At 36.1% G+C, this 19,037-nt stretch overlaps 1 non-coding gene across 1 annotated transcript; it reads right to left on the reverse strand.

Moving 5' to 3' along the window:
- Positions 1-501: 501 nt before the first annotated feature.
- On the reverse strand, positions 502-608 carry LOC127077802 (small nucleolar RNA R71). The gene has a single exon (XR_007787574.1). It is a non-coding gene; the product is annotated as a small nucleolar RNA R71 (small nucleolar RNA).
- Positions 609-19,037: the final 18,429 nt, after the last annotated feature.

The following is a 19,037-nucleotide window of genomic DNA, read 5'->3' on the forward strand; positions in this document are numbered from 1 at the left end:
CGAATCAACGATATCGAACTATATCTCCGAGTCTTACGACGAATTCGGGAATATCGTGCTGCAAACAATCTCCCTCCTGTAGAACTTCCTGATTTCAAAAACATTTTTCCTTCGATACCCGAGATGGCAGAACCAGCTCGTGCTCTTAGAGATTACGCCGCTCCATCACAAGATGAGCCGCATTCAAGTATTGCTCCACCCGCAATCGAAGCAAACAACTTCGAACTTAAACCTTCGTTGTTGCAGGCAGTACAACAGAACCAATTCTCTGGAAATCCTACCGAGGATCCAAACCTTCATTTATCCGTATTTGTCCAATACGCTGATACTGTTAAAGCTAATGGTGTCACCTCAAAGGCAATTCGACTTCGGCTTTTTCCTTTCTCACTAAGAGATAGCGCTAGAAGATGGCTTCAATCTCTCCCTTCCAACTCTGTCACCACATGGAACGAGTTGAAGAAAGTTTTTCTTGCCCGATATTTTCCGCCAAGCAAAACAGCTATGTTAAGAGCCCAGATAAATGGATTTAAACAGAAAGATAACGAGTCTCTTTTCGAAGCATGGGAAAGATACAAAGACATGATGAGACTTTGCCCACACCATGGTTTAGAATACTGGTTAGTAATTCACACATTCTATAATGGTCTCTTGTACAACACAAGGTTAACAATAGACGCCGCTGCAGGTGGTGCACTAATGAACAAACCTTATGTTGATGCTTACCAGCTTATCGAGAGCATGGCCCAAAACCACTACCAGTGGGGAACCGAACGAACAATGGTGGAAAAACCTCAAACGAAAACCGGCATGTACGAGATAAGTAACCTTGATCATGTTAATGCAAAAGTGGATGCTCTGGTCCAGAAAATTGAAAGTTTAAATGTATCACCTCCAACCGCCGTGATTGCTATAACTCAGAATTGCGAAGTCTGTGGAATCCAAGGTCACACTCCTACGGATTGTCAACTCTTGACAGGAATCCAAGCAGAGCAAGTGAACTATGCTCAAGGAAGCCCCTACTCGAATACCTATAACTCAAATTGGAAGAACCATCCAAACTTTTCATATAAGAGTAATAATGCTTTGTACGCACCTGGACAGTCTCCAAATCAAGCCCCAGCTATACCTCCGGAATATCAAAAATCGAACCCATCTACACACAACAATAACGCCCCTAGGAAATCCAACTTGGAAATCATGATGGAAAACATTATAGCTTCCCAACAGCAAACCAATAAAGATTTCTTAAACCAGAATGTACACACTGGTGAACAAATTAAACAACTAGCAAGTAAAGTAGATGCCCTGGCTACCCATAACAAAATGCTGGAAACACAAATATCACAAGTAGCTCAACAACAAGCGCCTACTGCTGCCCCAACTGGTACATTTCCTGGACAGCCCCAACCTAACCCGAGAAGCCACGCTCATGCAATCATATTAAGAAGTGGAACAGAAGTGGAAGGACCGTCTGATCCAAGGATGGAAAACCAAAACTCTCAAAAGTCAACTGAGGAAAGTGAACCTAAGGAAAAGGCAGAGAGTAATAAGGAAACCGTAGAAAAGAAGGAACCTTATGTACCTCCACCACCTTATAAACCACCTATCCCTTACCCTCAAAGGCTTATTAAAACCAAAGATGCGGGCCAATTTAAAAAATTTGTTGACCTCCTGAAACAATTAAACGTCACTATTCCGTTTACAGAAGCTATTACGCAAATGCCCTCATACGCCAAGTTCTTAAAAGAAATTCTTTCTAATAAAAGGAAACTTGAAGATAGCGAAACCGTTACACTCCCTGCCGAATGTAGCGCTATAATCCAGAACATGCCTCCTAAACTCAAAGATCCGGGTAGTTTCTCTATACCCTGTCACATAGGAAAATTTGTCATCGACAAAGCCTTATGCGATTTAGGAGCCGGAATTAGTGTTATGCCTTTATCCATATGCAAGAGACTTGAAATGGGAGAATTAAGACCAACTAAAATGTCTGTGCAACTAGCAGATCGTTCTGTCAAATATCCTGTAGGAATTCTTGAAAACGTTCCCGTACGCATAGGTCAATTCTACATTCCAACTGATTTTATAATTATGGATATTAGAGAAGATGAAGTTACACCCATTATACTGGGAAGACCATTCTTAGCAACTGCCGGTGCAATCATAGACGTAAAACGAGGACGACTCACCTTCGAAGTAGGAGAAGAGAAAATTGAGTTCATTCTTTCCCAATTTTTGAAAGCACCTGCAATAGAAGATACATGTTACTTCATGGATATCATCGATGAATGCATAAAAGAAACGGAGTTAGAAAAAGACAAATCATCTGACTACCTTGTAGAAGACAAACTTAACCAATGTTTGGCAATAACACCGGACCCTACGCAGTGTCTTAACAAACCAACCCTAGATCTGAAAACACTTCCCAAAAATCTGAGATATGAATTCCTAGACTTAGAACTTGAACGACCAGTGATAGTTAATGCAGACCTAGGAAGACTCGAAACAGAAAAACTCCTACATATCTTAAGAAAGTATCCGACCGCACTAGGTTACAACATCACTGATCTTAAAGGAATAAGTCCTTCTATTTGTATGCACCGCATCATGCTAGAAGAAGACTGTAAAACCTCTAGGGAACACCAGAGGAGACTAAACCCGATCCTGAGTGAGGTGGTGAAGAAGGAAATAACCAAGTTATTAGAGGCAGGTATCATATATCCTATATCTGATAGCAAATGGGTTAATCCTGTACACGTAGTACCAAAGAAAGGAGGCATAACCGTTATTGAAAACGAAAAAGGGGAAACTATAACCAAACGAATCGAATCGGGATGGAGAATGTGCATTGACTATAGGAAACTAAACAAAGCAACCCGAAAAGATCATTTCCCTTTACCATTCATTGACCAGATGTTAGAACGATTAGCAAAACATTCACATTTCTGCTATCTGGACGGTTATTCAGGCTTCTTTCAAATACCAATTCATCATGATGACCAAGAAAAGACGACGTTCACATGCCCTTTTGGTACCTTCGCTTATAGACGAATGCCGTTTGGCCTGTGTAATGCTCCTGCAACTTTCCAAAGATGCATGATGGCAATTTTCGCCGATTTTCTCGAAAACATCATGGAAGTATTTATGGATGACTTTTCCGTATGCGGACAAAGTTTTGAAGAATGCCTTGAGAACCTAGAAAGAGTTCTTGAGCGATGTGTAAAAGTAAACTTGGTACTTAACTGGGAGAAATGCCACTTTATGGTACAAGAAGGAATTGTTTTAGGACACATTATATTAAATAGAGGAATTGAAGTAGACAAAGCCAAAATAGAGGTAATCGAAAACCTTCAACCCCCAAGAACCGTGAGAGAAGTATGAAGCTTCTTAGGACACGCCGGTTTTTACCGACGATTCATCAAAGACTTCTCTAAAATAACTAAACCTTTAACCAGACTATTGATGAAAGATGCTGAATTCATATTCGACAATAACTGTTTAGAAGCATTTCAAACGCTTAAGCAAGCATTGATCTCCGCACCCATAATGCAGACACCCGACTGGAATGAACCATTCGAAATAATGTGTGATGCCAGCGATTACGCTGTAGGTGCTGTTTTAGGACAACGAAAAGATAAAAAGCTTCATGTTATATATTACGCAAGTAGAACTCTAGATGAAGCACAAATGAATTACGCCACAACCGAGAAAGAACTTCTAGCAGTCGTGTTTGCGCTAGATAAATTTCGTTCTTACTTGGTCGGAGCCAAAATAATAGTTTACACTGACCACGCTGCTATCAAATACCTCTTAACAAAAAAGGATGCTAAACCTAGACTCCTAAGATGGATCTTGTTGCTACAAGAGTTCGATTTGGAAATCAAAGACAAGAAAGGGACTGAAAACGTAGTAGCAGACCACCTCTCTAGACTTGAGAACCTTGAACCGAAAAGAACATCAATTAATGATGATTTCTTGTACGATAAACTTATAGCTACTTTGGAAGAGAATAACTCTGACAAGCAAGTAGAAACCACCTTAGTTATATCTGTTACACCATGGTACGCTGATCTCGTCAACTATTAAGCTGCCGGAATAGTTCCACCTACTTTATCCTACCAGCAGAAGAAACGATTCTTCTACGACATAAAACACTATTACTGGGATGATCCCTTACTTTTCAAAAGAGGCCCCGATGGTATTTTTCGTCGATGTATACCCGAAGAAGAGGTAGAAAATATAATCCAACACTGCCACTCCGCTCCTTATGGTGGACACGCAAGTACATCCAAGACCTGCGCTAAAATCCTACAATCCGGCTTTTATTGGCCAAATATATGGAAGGACGTACATGCGGCTATTAAGGAATGTGACAGATGTCAACGCACAGGAAACATATCTAGACGTGACGAGATGCCACAAAAAGGTATTTTGGAAGTAGAGATTTTCGACGTGTAGGGAATAGACTTCATGGGACCTTTTCCATCCTCTTTCGATAACAAATACATACTTGTGGCGGTAGACTACGTTTCAAAATGGATCGAAGCTATAGCTTCCCCAACAAATGACACCCGAGTAGTAACTAGACTCTTTAAGAATATAATATTTCCGAGGTTTGGTGTCCCAAGAATAGTAGTCAGTGATGGTGGATCACATTTCATATCCAAGGTACTCGAAAAACTACTGTTTAAGTATGGCGTAAGGCATAGAGTAGCGACACCTTACCACCCTCAGACCAGTGGGCAAGTGGAAGTGTCCAACAGAGAGATTAAACAAATATTAGAAAAAACAGTCGCCACTTCAAGGAAAGATTGGTCATTAAAATTACCAGAAGCTTTATGGGCTTATCGAACTGCTTATAAAACCCCCATAGGGACGACCCCGTTTAAGCTCATTTATGGAAAATCCTGCCACCTCCCGGTAGAATTAGAACATAAAGCCTATTGGGCTATTAGAAATCTGAATCTAAACTATAAGGCCGCCGGCGAAAAGAGAATCCTTGACATAAACGAATTAGAGGAACTCATAAGAGACGCCTATGAAAATGCCAGAATCTACAAAGAAAGAACAAAACAATGGCATGACAAGCGCATATCAAGGAAAATCTTCAAGCAAGGCGATACAGTCCTTTTATTTAACTCTAGGCTAAAGTTATTTCCGGGAAAACTACGATCCAGATGGTCAGGTCCTTTTCATATCACTAACATCTTTCCTAGTGGAGCGGTAGAAATTAAAGGAAAATCCACAGAACCGTTCACCGTAAATGGGCAACGTCTAAAACACTATCACTATGCGGAAACCAACGAAGATTCGCAAATCCTACACTTAGACGAAATGCCTCCAGAAATTATAGATTGTAATTGATTGTTTTTATGTCGAGCTTGTGACATTAAACAAAGCGCTTAGTGGGAGACAACCCACAATTATTTTATTATTTCCTTATTCTATTATTATTATTTTTCTATTTTCTCCTTAATTATCCTTTTCTGTTTAGTATTCATTCTTAATTTATTTTAATTTATTAAAAACTTTTCTCTTCTTTCGGCATTTGGCCAAATCCTGACTAAAACTCATGTTTTCTTTTCTCTAGCTAACACTAACCAGATGGGACATATTGATCGTATGGGTATCAAATTCAGAGGAATGGCTCACAAACTAAAATTTGAGGAACTAGCCACTAGAGAGATGCTACCTAGTTTATATGCTGATGACTGGGCTATGACTGCCCTTGGACTAAGAGAAAGTGTCCTGTATTTGCTGAATCAGATAGGATGGGAAACATCCCCTATCCTAAGATATTTCGCCACCTACCGGAGACTAACACTAGAATTCCTTAGCTCACTAATCTATCTACCCAGCCATGGGAAAGGAATTAGCAGAGGTTTTATCCAGTTCAGAATGTTCAACATGGAGTACCAATTTAATATTAGAGACTTTACCAACCTTTTGGATTTCCCTACCTCCCTTGATACATTCACAGTAAGCCAGGAAGAACTTTTTGAATATAGAGAACTTGAACACTTTTGGGGTAGTTTGACTGGAAATGATGAGCCCGAGGAACATGAGTTTCTCTCTGGAAACATTCATAACCCGACTTTCCGTTACTTCCATGGGATCCTGACCCACACCTTATTTGGAGAGAAGCCAAACAGCACTTCAGTTTCACGTGATGAACTTTTCATCATATTCTGTGCTTCCCAGAATCGTCCAGTAAACGGTGCCACCTTTATTCTAGCAAATTTAGACCACCTTATCCAAGATGAGCGAGCACCAATTAGAGTAGGCGGTTTGATAACTATGATAGGTAATGCTATTGGATTACGTCAGCCTATGCTTGACTTAAGCCCTTTTTGTGGCATTACCATTATGAGTATACCCTTCCTCTTCAACACCTTGTTTATAGCAAACCTAGGATCTGACGAGTTCGAGCTTATAATTAATAACCAGGTTCTTTGCCTATTTACCTTACCCGATCCTAAGACTAATGTTCACAACCGCAGTAACTGGCTCTACAATCTGAACGAAACCCCCACTCCTGCTAGATCCACTGAATCCATCCAGGACTATGAGATTTGTGATGACCAGATCCCTTATGCTGAATCTGACCCTCAGACACCATCTGGCTATTATGATATTGACCCTCCTCCTCAGCCTGTTCAGACCGAAGAATCAGCAATATCCGACCTCCGACATCATATGCCCGGAACCGATTATAACACTGCCATTGAAGCTTTGATGTCAGAACAAGACGCCCTCAGAGAAGAGTTTACTGACATGAGACACGAAGTTTTAGGATACATGAACAGTATGACAAATCAGTTTCACGAGTTGCTAAACCGTGTTAACTCTTTTGCTCCTCCGGCCAGAGATCGTGCAGATGGATAGAAATTATTTTTCTTAGTTATTTAGTTTTAAGTTAGATTATTCATTAATGTTATTTAAATTCATGTTCGCATTTGTTTCCCTTTCGCATTTTTGTTTTTCTTTCCAATATTACATTATGATCATTTTATTGAAGCTACTTATTTAATTTTATTATGCAATAGCTATTATGTTCTCTACTGTTGCTACCTATGACCTATTGAATTATATATGCACTATTATACAAAGTAGAATAGCATGCAGGAGAAATTAAATAGCAGAATAAATCAATCCATAGCAAAACAAAAATAATACATTACCAAGTCACTCTGAAGGAAGCTAGCTGTAGCCATTGCCAAACAGACAGCGTGACGAGCGTCACAAGGTCTGTCACGAACGTCACGCTAAGTACCTGTGACGCCCGTCATGAAGCTGTAACGGGCGTAACGCCCTTCAGACTAGGTGAACGTTAAGGAGCCGTTGGAGACGAACGTTACACCCTTTCAACTTTTTACCTTCCCCATTTATTCACATTTACCCACAATTATTCACTTTTCAACCACCTATTTTTCCAACTTCCAAATTTTTTTTCCTATAAATACCCACCAAATCTTCCTTCATTCACCACAAACCATTTTCTTCTATCAAATACATTTCTTTTCTTTCCAATTTACCTCTTTCAGTTTATTCATCAGTATGGCGGGTAACCAGAATTTCGGAAATATCATCTTCCGAACCGAAGATGAAAATTATCAAAGGGAGCAATACGAGCGTTTCCAACAGAGAGGCGTCGTCTCCACCAGGTATCCTGATTTTACTTGTTTACAACAATTAGGATTACTCCAAGGTATCGAATGGATGCTCCGTCAAGCCGACTTAACCTTTCTATGCACGCATAATCAACCCACTTACCCCTCCCTAACCTTAGAATTCTTAAGTTCATACGCATACACCACTCCCGCCGGTGAAGACGAATTCTTAACCGGTACCGCAACCTTCCGTATGTTCAACACCGAGTACTCCTTAACCCAAAACCAGTTGAGTACCATGCTACAATTCTCCACATAAGGCCAAGTCTACCCCAGAATCCCTCCCGACCTAAACTGGAACACAGTTGCCGTTTTCACCCTTTTTAAGAAAATATCCGGTCTAGATGCCTACAACTGGGAAGAGCTCCTTCTTTCCCACATACATAACCCAACCATCCGATATTTTATCCGCATCCTACAAAACACAGTTTTTGGAAGACCAAACAACAGCAAGGTCAACGCGAAGGAACTATTCTTCCTCGAATGCGTCTTCGAACCGAATGCTAAGGTAAACGCTGCCTCTTTTCTATTTCATCATATCCGCACCTTATGTGCTAGAGGCCACCAACCCTTTGTAATTGGTGGATTAATCACCACCATAGCACTTGGCTTAAACTTAGGGGACCGACTCCAAACCTTAGAATCTCTACCTCCCCTATTTATGGACATCAGCTATTGTCGATCCAGCCGCCTGATTAAGAACAGAGTAGGCGGAGGATATTATCTTATGGTGAACAACCAGGCAATCCCAAGCGTTATCCTACCCAACATCGCCCTGACCGATGTCACAAACCCCAACCGCCACCTCTATGATCTAAATGCTCCCGAAGCCACCGAGCCTTCACAAGCAAACCTGCCCACAGACGAGTTTGAAGACATGGAGCAAGGTGATCATGCTCCTGCACAACAATCTGTCCCGCTCAACCACTCCGATGCTGCAGCTGGCCCATCCTCACGTCGTCGACGACGAAGGCCTGCAACCAACGACGACATCATGGATGCAATTGATGGTATGCAAGCACAGAATCTCGAAATGATGTAAATGATGCGCCAAATGCAAGAACAACAGGAAGCGAGGAATACAATTACTGATCAGCGGTTCGCTGATTTGCTTAGCAGGTTTGACAACTTAGAGGTACATCAACGATCACCAGGTCCAAGAACCAGAGGCGGAAGGCAGCCTTAGTTGTAGTTTCTTTTCCATTTCCCTATTGTATTTCATTTCCTTAAAACATTGGGGACAATGTTTAATTTAAGTATGGGGGGAAAACTTGTTCTTTCAACCTTCCCTTTTCAAGTATGTTATTTTCCCTTTCATTGTTATTTCCCTTTCTTATTATGAAAAAAAAAAATAAAAAAAAATTATTATAATATATATTTATTTTAAGTTAAGTCCCGAGTGTGAACAATTTCTATTATCTATTCCCTCAAATTTTCATGAGCCACAACAAAAATTCAACACCCAATAAGTATAAAGGTTGCTCATTTTATCGAACTTGAGACGAATTAAGACAAAAACTACTACCGCCAAACACTCTAAACAAACCTCAACACGTTAGATCAGGATAAGTACCTATTATACCAATCCCTTGAACTTTTAGTTTTATAGTAACCTCGAGTAGTTTATACAAGAAGTCAGCACCATCTTAATAGCAAACTACGTGGAGGGCCGATGAAAATAAGTGAATGATTCCCAAAGTAACATAAAAAAAAATATATCAAGAAATGCACTAATTAAGTTAGGTGATCCTTACCAGATCATTTAATCTAAAGGTTGCAGATCATACAAAAGCATAATATGAAAGATCCATTATGAGTTGGTTCAGCAGGTATCTGGTACTGAACTTGGTAGGGCAGACTACGGTCCGATCCCCCGCAATTTGCAATGGACTGAATAACGAAGTTATCCGACTTATGTACCCGAACTTCAAGCTAAAAAGGGAATCAGAATCACTAACCGGTTACTCCACTATGTGCGCAAAAAGATAAAGGGCTTAATGTGATTTCGCTAGAATGAAAACGGGTGAAATAAGAGTAAAGGAACTAGGATAGCTATAATAGTGTACTTGAACTGATTTGCATAAGGCAGGGTTATCTGAGGTTGCGACGGTGGTTGTTGATGTCAAGATTTAACTCAAGTTACCTCTAAACAAAGTTTACATGCAACCTAATACGAATTGACGTGTGTTTTGAAATTTCATCTGGCTAAAACCTTTAACGAGTTCTATACTGTATTTTGCTTGAGGACAAGCAAAGATCTAAGTATGGGGAATTTGATAACGTGAAATTATATCATATTTTAGGACTTAATTCAATTAAATTATATTATTATTTATTTCAATTTACTTCATTTTATTAGATATTACGCGGTATTTCCTTTCTATTTGTCTCAGGTGATCTATTTGAAGCAAAAGTAAAAAAAGGAAGAAAAGGAGGTGCAAAAAGGAATGAAAAGAAACAAATAGCAAAAGCAAAAGCCCAGCCCAAAGAAGACACAGGCGTTGTGCCTGTGACGAGCGTCACAGAGGCTGTGACGAGCGTCACGCCTTGCACACTCCTGTAACGAACGTCACACAATCTGTCACGAACGTCACACCATTCCTACATTTTTGGCACCAGGAACGCGTTGAACCTATCTGCACGCTTGACTCTTTTTCAAAGTAATGGCTATATTTACGGAAGACGTTTTGAAAACCGTTACGGAAGGCACCAATATAAATAGTTACTTTCAAAACCTGCAGAGGACACGCTTTTTTCCAGATTTCGGCAGTTTCCAATTTTCTTTTTCTCAGCAGCTCAGGCATACCTTTAACATACTACTTTTGCAACTTTTATTATTTTCTTTTGGCAATTCTATTTTCTTCTCTAGCACTTAATTAGTTTTTCACATAATAGTTTCTACACCGGAAACTATTGTGTACCTTTTCACCGGATCTAACCTTACGTTAGAATCTAGTTTTTTTTATTTCCTTCGTTTTAATTTGTTGGTTAATTGAAGAATTCAAGAACAAATCCTACCGGCTTGTGGTGGAGTGTTCAAGACTACTGTTTAAATTATTCAGGTTCTTTAATTATTGTTTAATGCTTTGTTTTATTATTTATTTATATTATTTGCTTGAGATGAGTCTGTTTATGCATGATATATATTTTTGTTTGTTTAGCATGTCTGGCTAATTCGCATAGATATCGGTATGTAAAGTAAGCGGAATAAGGGATCAAGACTAAGTCGGTCTAATTAAATTTAAAATTAAAATCAATCTTTTTACGGTCTCAATTTACAGGTTTAATAACAAGACTTTTTACAAAAGTAAAAGACATAAAGAAGTTAAAATCAATAGAGCGAGAGTTTGAGGTTTTAACTGGACAGTGTAAATTGGACATTAATTCTAGATCAGGGCGAGAGCAATTTTTAGAGTTAATTAAATTCTAATCTTTTCCAAAAAGTATTTTTAAAGATTGAATGTGAGGACGAGAGTTAAGCATTCGAATTTAATTATATAACCTAAATCAACAGAGCGAGAGTTTGAGATAAGGGTGTTTAAACGGTTAGTGTTTTCTTAAAAAGAGTTTCTACGGACTATATTGCTTTCAAAAAATGGTTTTTGATTTAATTATAAGTGACAACTACGTTAACATAAAATCATGGTTTATTCAACAGAGCGAGAGTTTGAGATAAAACTTTTAATCAATAAAGTCAACTGAAAAGATTTGTTTTAAAACCAAGGGACCGACAAAGAATTGATTCCTTAATTACGACGAACTGCATACCGATATTCGCTTTATTAATATTTAATCTAGATCTTAGTTTAGTTTTTAGATTTTCCCCAAACAATCAAACATTATCCACCTTAGCTTTACGAAGTAACCTTAGATAACGGTATATCGATTCATAAGTCCCTGTGGGATCGATATCTTTTAAAACTACGCGATAGAACTGTGCACTTGCAGTTTGTACCCCAAATTTGACTCATAAAGTCGAGCGATCACCTTCCAAGCATATTTTGACCTTGGTCCTTGAAGCAAATTTGTAGATGGTATTATCAGTGGCATTGTGAAAAAAGGATCAGCTCCATATGTTGAAAATTGAAGAAGTTAGGATCTTTGAAAGTTGGCAAAGAGTCACTTGAGAATAGGACAAATTTCACTAAGTCCACAAATGACCTATAATGTCTCCAAATTTTTGATGATCCTCCAAGCATAATTGACTTTTGTCATGTAAAGATAAGTTGTAGAGGATGTTGATAAGAGTCATATGCAAAATGGGATATTAAAAAATGTTGAGCATTGAATGAGTTGTGATCCTTAGAACTTTGACTTCAAAATGTTGACTTTTAGGTCAAACCCTTTGGAACAAGCTTGTGCACTTGAATTTTCCTTGCATTCCAAAGCATATGGGTGATAATATAAACTCAAAATAAGGTGTCCTTGATTGCCTCTTGATTATATTGCTCAAAGCTTAAAATTGCTTGTTGAAGAAGGCAGGGAAATAAACACATGAACCTTTGACTTTCTTGAGAAGTAAGCCAACAAACTTTGGGATGCTTTTGACATGAGAAGTCCTATCTTGCATAATAAACTTAAGAGAAACAATAAATATTTTTGGTATTTTGATTAGTGGTTAGATAAGCAATGAATCAAATAAACACAAATGTAAAACAAAGAGGTGTTTGGTGATCCTTGCAAGAAGCAAACCCAAAGATGAATAGGGGAAATGCCAAGATGTGACTTTACTTGTATGCAAAAGATGCAAATGAGATGTGGGATCTTAGGGTTAAAAATTAGGGTATGACACAAATCATAAAATGAGAAATGAAAAAGAAAGAAATCGTTTTAAATTTGAAGAAAAAAGCACAACAACTAAAAAAACGCTTGCAAGGTGAGAAGTATCACTTTTTATAAACTCTTTTCATGCTTTATACTTAATCAATGTGAGAATTGAGTTTCTTTTGACACGCCTCTCATGATTAACACTATTGTATTTGGTGCATGAACATAAATTATAGATGATTTGAAATATCGATATGTGAGACTTGATATTTTTCAATAAATCCTCGCATGCCCATCACTTTGGGGCTTTGTGATGGTCCGATCAGTAGACTTTAATATCATATTAGAATTTGAGTTGGGTATTATAAAATCGTTCCTTACACCCAACACTATATATATATATATATATATATATATATATATATGAGATTAATTGATATACACTGACAGTGTAAAGATTTTTTACACTGTCAGTTAATCACAATCATTGATTTATCTAACATGTTTGACTTTTATTTTAACCACTTAATAAGTAATACAAACGGATGATTGTGATGCATTGACAGTGTAAAACTTTTTACACCGTCAATGCATAACAATTAATCTCTCTCTCTCTCTCTCTCTCTCTCTCTCTCTCTCTCTCTCTCTCTCTCTCTCTCAATATATCTATATATCTATATATCTATCTATCTATCTATCTATCTATCTATCTATATACACGGTGGATTATGGATCCATATACATCACATCTTAAAATTATAGTTATAGTTAGGTTTAACTCAATGTTATTAAGGTGATAATTTCTTCACTTATAAATATATATTAAAATCATATTGCATTCCATGTTCAACACTAATGAAAGGTGGTGTAAGATAGTAGAAATCTAACCTTAAATGATTCAATGTTCAACACTAATGAAAGGTGGTCTGAGATAGTAGAAATCTAACCTTAAATGATTCAATAGATCTTTGATAAGTTCTTATACCATCTTAAAAGTAGAGTTATAAATTATAGTTATGTTTAATTCAATCTTACCAAAAAAAATCAATTGGTAAGATTTGGAATACCACTTTTTATAAATTATTGGTAAGATTTGGAATACCTCTTTTTATAAATTATTTTGATACTCTATTTTAATCATCTAGGATTTAATTTGTTCTCAATATATAAAAGAGGAAATGTATAAGCAACGGTTTGCAAAAATAGAAAATTAAAACTAAAATGATTTCAACATAATGAGATACATGCTGGCGAGATGGCTCACGTAGTCAAATCGTAGTGTGAATGTGTGATAGAGAAGAAAATTACCTGCATGCTTCACACTGAGAGTCCTTTGCCTTTGGGAGACTGCTCTATGTTTCTGACTCTATTATGTGTTTACCAAAGTGGGTGTGTCTTAATCTTATATTTATATTTATAGTTTTCTTATTCTTTTGACTTCAGATCCTTATATTATGAAAGAAACATAAAAAATGAGATTCGTCAACGTCTCATCGAGATCTATGAACAATTACTAGTAACACATATTTATGTATTCAGAAGATCTATGATTGTGTGAGATCAAATATTTTTAAAATGATTATCTTGAGTTTAAAACGTATCAGACAAATATAAATTTCTTAATTTTATTACTTTAAAGAACCAATTATTATTAGAGAGTTTGATTTTATAGTGTACGAGTGAATATTTAAACCACTTAAAAAAAACCAGGCACTATAGTTTGGTATATAATCTGCTTTGATTCAATAATGAGTCGAGCCAATTTTAAATCGAACAAATTAAAATTTTGAATTTAAATATTTAGGATAATCCGTCTCCTTTAACCCGGTTAAAGTGAACAAAATAATCTTATAGACTAATTTTTAAAAATTAGGTATAATCTTGTTTTGCTTCCTTAATTTAATTTATGATCTCACATTTGTCATTTAATTAATAAATGATACTCCCTCTTTTCCAAAACAAATTCTCATCAACAACAATATTTTCTCTCTATTTTATTTATCACCATTTTTTTAACATGTGTGAAAATGTCAACTATGACACTTATTTTAGAACGGAGGAAATAAATTTTAATCCCTTAAATTACATTTTGTTAGTCAGATTGATCATTTTCATTAAATTTTATAAAAAAAACGTTACATTGTATATACGTAGCACTCTTGCTTGTATTATTTTAGTTGACATGAAATATTTGTTATTTACCGTTTATTATTCATCAATTATCAAATTATAATTAAAAACTTTTCACATTTCCTTCAAAAGCTTAAACATTTCTAGCCCTAGCCATAATCTCATTTTTTTCCAAGAATATAGACGAGAGAAGACAAAGTGTGTTGGCAGAGAAGACGAAACCCAGAATACGGAGACTTGAAGAGAGACAAATTATATTCAAAGAGAAGACTAAAAACCTTCATTATTCATCTTCCTCACGTTAAAAGATAAAACCTTATTTTCATTTCTTCAAAAGGTGTGAATACTCATCTCTGAACTTACTAAAAATATACACTTTTTTGTTTATGCATCTTCCTCAGTCCTTCTTCTACCTTATTTAGTTTGAATATGTCATGGATAATGTTATACCACAATTTTGTCGGACATTTTAAATTCACCTGATACTACATGTCAATTTGTTAAGTTTTGCATTTTTAACCATATGCATTTTTATCATCAAATAAAGTCACCATAATCATGCATATATACATTATAGTAAAAAAGTCAACATAGAGTCAATATTTTAAATGTTGAAGAAATTGACTAAAATTGCATTTCTACTGTGCATTTTAAAAAATAAATTGATGATCATTTGATTTATCATCAAAATATCCATTTGAATTTTATTAATCATTTGCATGCGTCATAAAACAAAAATCAATATTTTTAGATGGTCCAAAATATCTCTCATATATTACATAATTATTCCATACATATATTACATCATTAGTTCATGCATATATTACATCATATTCACTATTTAATTAAATAAGTCTTTAGAAGGCACTCACACTCTTTGCATAATTCTTAAACTATCTTTTCTAAAGCCTATAAAAAAAACCTCATTTCATTCACAAATGACCATCAATCATTCACAAAAACTAAGTTAAAACTCTCTTCATTTTTCTTTAAGATATTTCTTTCTTTCTTTATTGAATTTTATTTTAGGTAGATTCTTATGCTTGTCATTTATTTAATTTTATTGCATTTTTATTCTTACTTCATTTGTTTAGTATCTTAATCATCATCATTTTGTATGGAAACTCAATTGATTTTAAATCAAGAGTTTAAAATATTCTCGAATCTCCACGAGCAAAAGTGAATAAATATGATTTAATTTCGTTTATTTAATTTTTTCTTTGCATTATTATTTTTGCACTTAATTAGTATATTAATCACCACTATTTTGTATGGAAACTCAATTGATTCAAAATCGAGAGTTTAAAGTGTTCTTGAACATCCATGAACAAAACAGATAAAATGTAAATTGGTGTTTGTTTTACAAAAATAATGCATCCAATAGTTTCTCAATATCATCTCGAGTATGAATTCATGGTTTGTTCGTCATAAGGGTGGATAAGATGACCAAATCAAGCAAATATATGTTGTTGCGTTTTGGTTGATCTTCGAAATTTTTTGTTGTTTATTTATTTATTCTAAATATACCACTGTGTTCGTAGATCGAGTTGATATATTTTCATTATTTATTTGCTTAATTCTGTGAAAAAATTGAGAAAGTTATGGTGTTTTTACGTTTTCGTTTGACCATTTTTCTTTCATTTTTGTTGCTGCGGGAATAGTAACCAAATGTGGGATTGAAGAAGATGAAGTTTCTCCATGCCACTTGATTGCTCAACACACTCTTATGGGGGTCCTCCTTCTTTGGGTCTAGAGCATTTTTCTAGCTACACCCCCAATTTTCAGCTTATTTTTTGTCTTTTGTATATTTTATTTATTTATTATTTTCTTATTATTCTTCATTTATTTATTTTTTACCTTTCTTTTATTTCCTTTAGTTTTTTTAATTCTTTTAGCTCTTGTATTGATAGTGTGCCCCCATTTTATTATTTCTTTTACCTTTTTATTGCTTTATTTTTTTAGTTTATTTTATTGTTTTTAGTTGATGCATAATTGTTAATCCAAAAAGACAAAATGACCATTAAAATCAACCTCTAAAAAATACTAAGATAAAAGATGTTTGATTAAAATCAAGTATATTTTACAAAATCATACTAAGCATTTTTCTAAATAAGCACCTCATATCATTTCAAACCATTTTCACAAATGCGATAAAACACTTTATCAACATCGAGTTTCTCTTTGGCCTACTCAACTCATTAACCTTTACTTAAACAAATACGAAAGAAATGGGTCCTTGGAGTCTCGCATTCCTTGAATCCTTGAATGGTTGCTCTCAAGACACACGTCTTAGGTTAGCTTTTCATTCACTCTTTTCGTTTCAAACATGCTTAACATAATAACTTGGATGAAAAGATTGGCCATTGGACTCTAGCATTCCTATAGAACTTTTGAACAACCTTTTGAATGTTCATTGTCCATCAAACAAGTTCTTAAATACATTGAATGAAAAAGGTATTGTTGAAGTCTAGCATTTTGGTCATATCTCGAATAATTCGTTATGAGACTCACGTCTCGTTCTTATCGAATATTCGTCGTTCTCCCTTAAAAAACACACAACGAATCAAAACTTATTCTTCCGCACCCGTGCGATTGAAAACCTTTCGTAAGAGAACATTTGTCTAATCTTTTCTAACGCGTACAAACTTGCGCTTAAGCCTCTGTCGCGAGTAAGCAAACCATGTTTTACCGTTAGAATCCGATCTAGATACGTGTTCAATTCAACATATCTTTAATCAATCAAAAATCTTTTTAAAAGAAATTTATTTAGTTTGTTCTAACGCGAATACAAACAAACGCTTTAAGCCTCCAATTGCGAGCACAAGCAATGTTTAACCGTTAGAGCGCGATTTAAACAGTCGTTCATTAAAACAAATCAACCAACAAACCATAGTCGTCACCCTGAAATACGAATCTTTGAGTTCCTCATTGTATCTGAGGATACGTAGAAGCAAGACCCGCAATTTTGTCAAGCACCCTAATAAAACACTGTTGAGACTCCTTTCTTTTCCCTTTTAATCTTTTATCATTCGAAGAAAAAAATTAACATAATCCAACATTCAATCGCAAGATAAACTAAAACGTTTACGTTGAGTACAACGGACATGAGGGGTGCTAATACCTTCCCCTTGCGTAATTGATGTCCGAACCTGAATATGGTTGCGACAACCATTTTCTTTTTTTAAAAGGTTTTATCGATATTTTCCTTTCATTCATTGGAATAAATAAAGTTCGGTGGTGACTCTGTTCGAATCATTTTTTCTGCGACCATCGCGAAGGATCGTATTTTTTGAGATGCGATAGCTGACGACTCTGTTGGGGATATTTGCTCCAAGCAAGAGAGAGTCAAGCCTAACTTAGTTAACCTTGCGATAAATATTAGTTTTGGTTAATTGTTTTCTTTATGTTTGCTTACTTATTTGTTTTCTTTCTTCTTTCTCTTATTATATTATATGTTTATCATCTTATTTATTTGTGGGATCTGAGATAATATCATTAGTAAAGCTCTACACCCGAGCTTTAGAAAAAGAAGAGAGAACACATAGTTTAGAATTTGAGGTTGTGCAGTGTTAGTCTCCAAGGACCACTCCTTGTGCACCTAACATGAAGACTTCCCCTGGAGTAGACCTTTTCGTAGATCTCATTGTAAGACAACTAACCTGTCACATAACTTGATTCACGAAGGGTCTATAACTCTAGGAACCACTCTTAGAATTAGTTTCTGCTTTGGTGGTTGTGTAGTGTTAGACTCCAAGGACCTCTCCTTGTGTGCCTAACATGAAGACCCCACCCAGGATAGACCTTTTCGTCACTCTCGTCATAAAACAACCAACCTATTGCAGGATGTTGATACTATTAGAGTCCATGACCTTGGAAACCTTATCCATCAACTTCGAAACTATCTTGTGAGTGGTTTTATGGGTAGAAATCCTAGAACCTCCCATTATAGGGAGACCTATGTCTTATGATTGTTCTGTGATACTCATGTTGTATAGGATCCTTACAACCACACATGACATTTCATTGCATCCATGCGTCGTGTGACATTGCATTTTTTGCATATAAAAAAATGCATCTGCATTCATCAGCATGCATGTCACTTTCCAAAACCAAAAACCAAAAACTTATGCACATTCTACCCTTTCATTCAGAAAAACTGACTACTCGACACCGATACGAGACACACCATAACTACAGAATGACACTCGAACAAGTTGAGGCCAACCAGGTTACAATGAGAATAAACATCGACTTTATGCAGGAGAAGATGGATCATTTGCTTGAAACTATGCTAGCTTTAGACCATAAGGAAAAGGACGTTGAAACTAATGTTGAAGCCAGAAGAATTGTTGCTCAGTTTGGCTCATCCTCACTCAATATCCCAGAGGTGGTCAATCTCGATGGAAACTTTATTCGTCCTAAAGGAGGCCATATCCTCATACTTGTACATGTGGTTAATGTGGCCCCCAC

Source organism: Lathyrus oleraceus, chromosome 4 (genome assembly GCF_024323335.1).
Source record: "Lathyrus oleraceus cultivar Zhongwan6 chromosome 4, CAAS_Psat_ZW6_1.0, whole genome shotgun sequence".
Taxonomy (NCBI): Eukaryota; Viridiplantae; Streptophyta; class Magnoliopsida; order Fabales; family Fabaceae; genus Lathyrus; species Lathyrus oleraceus.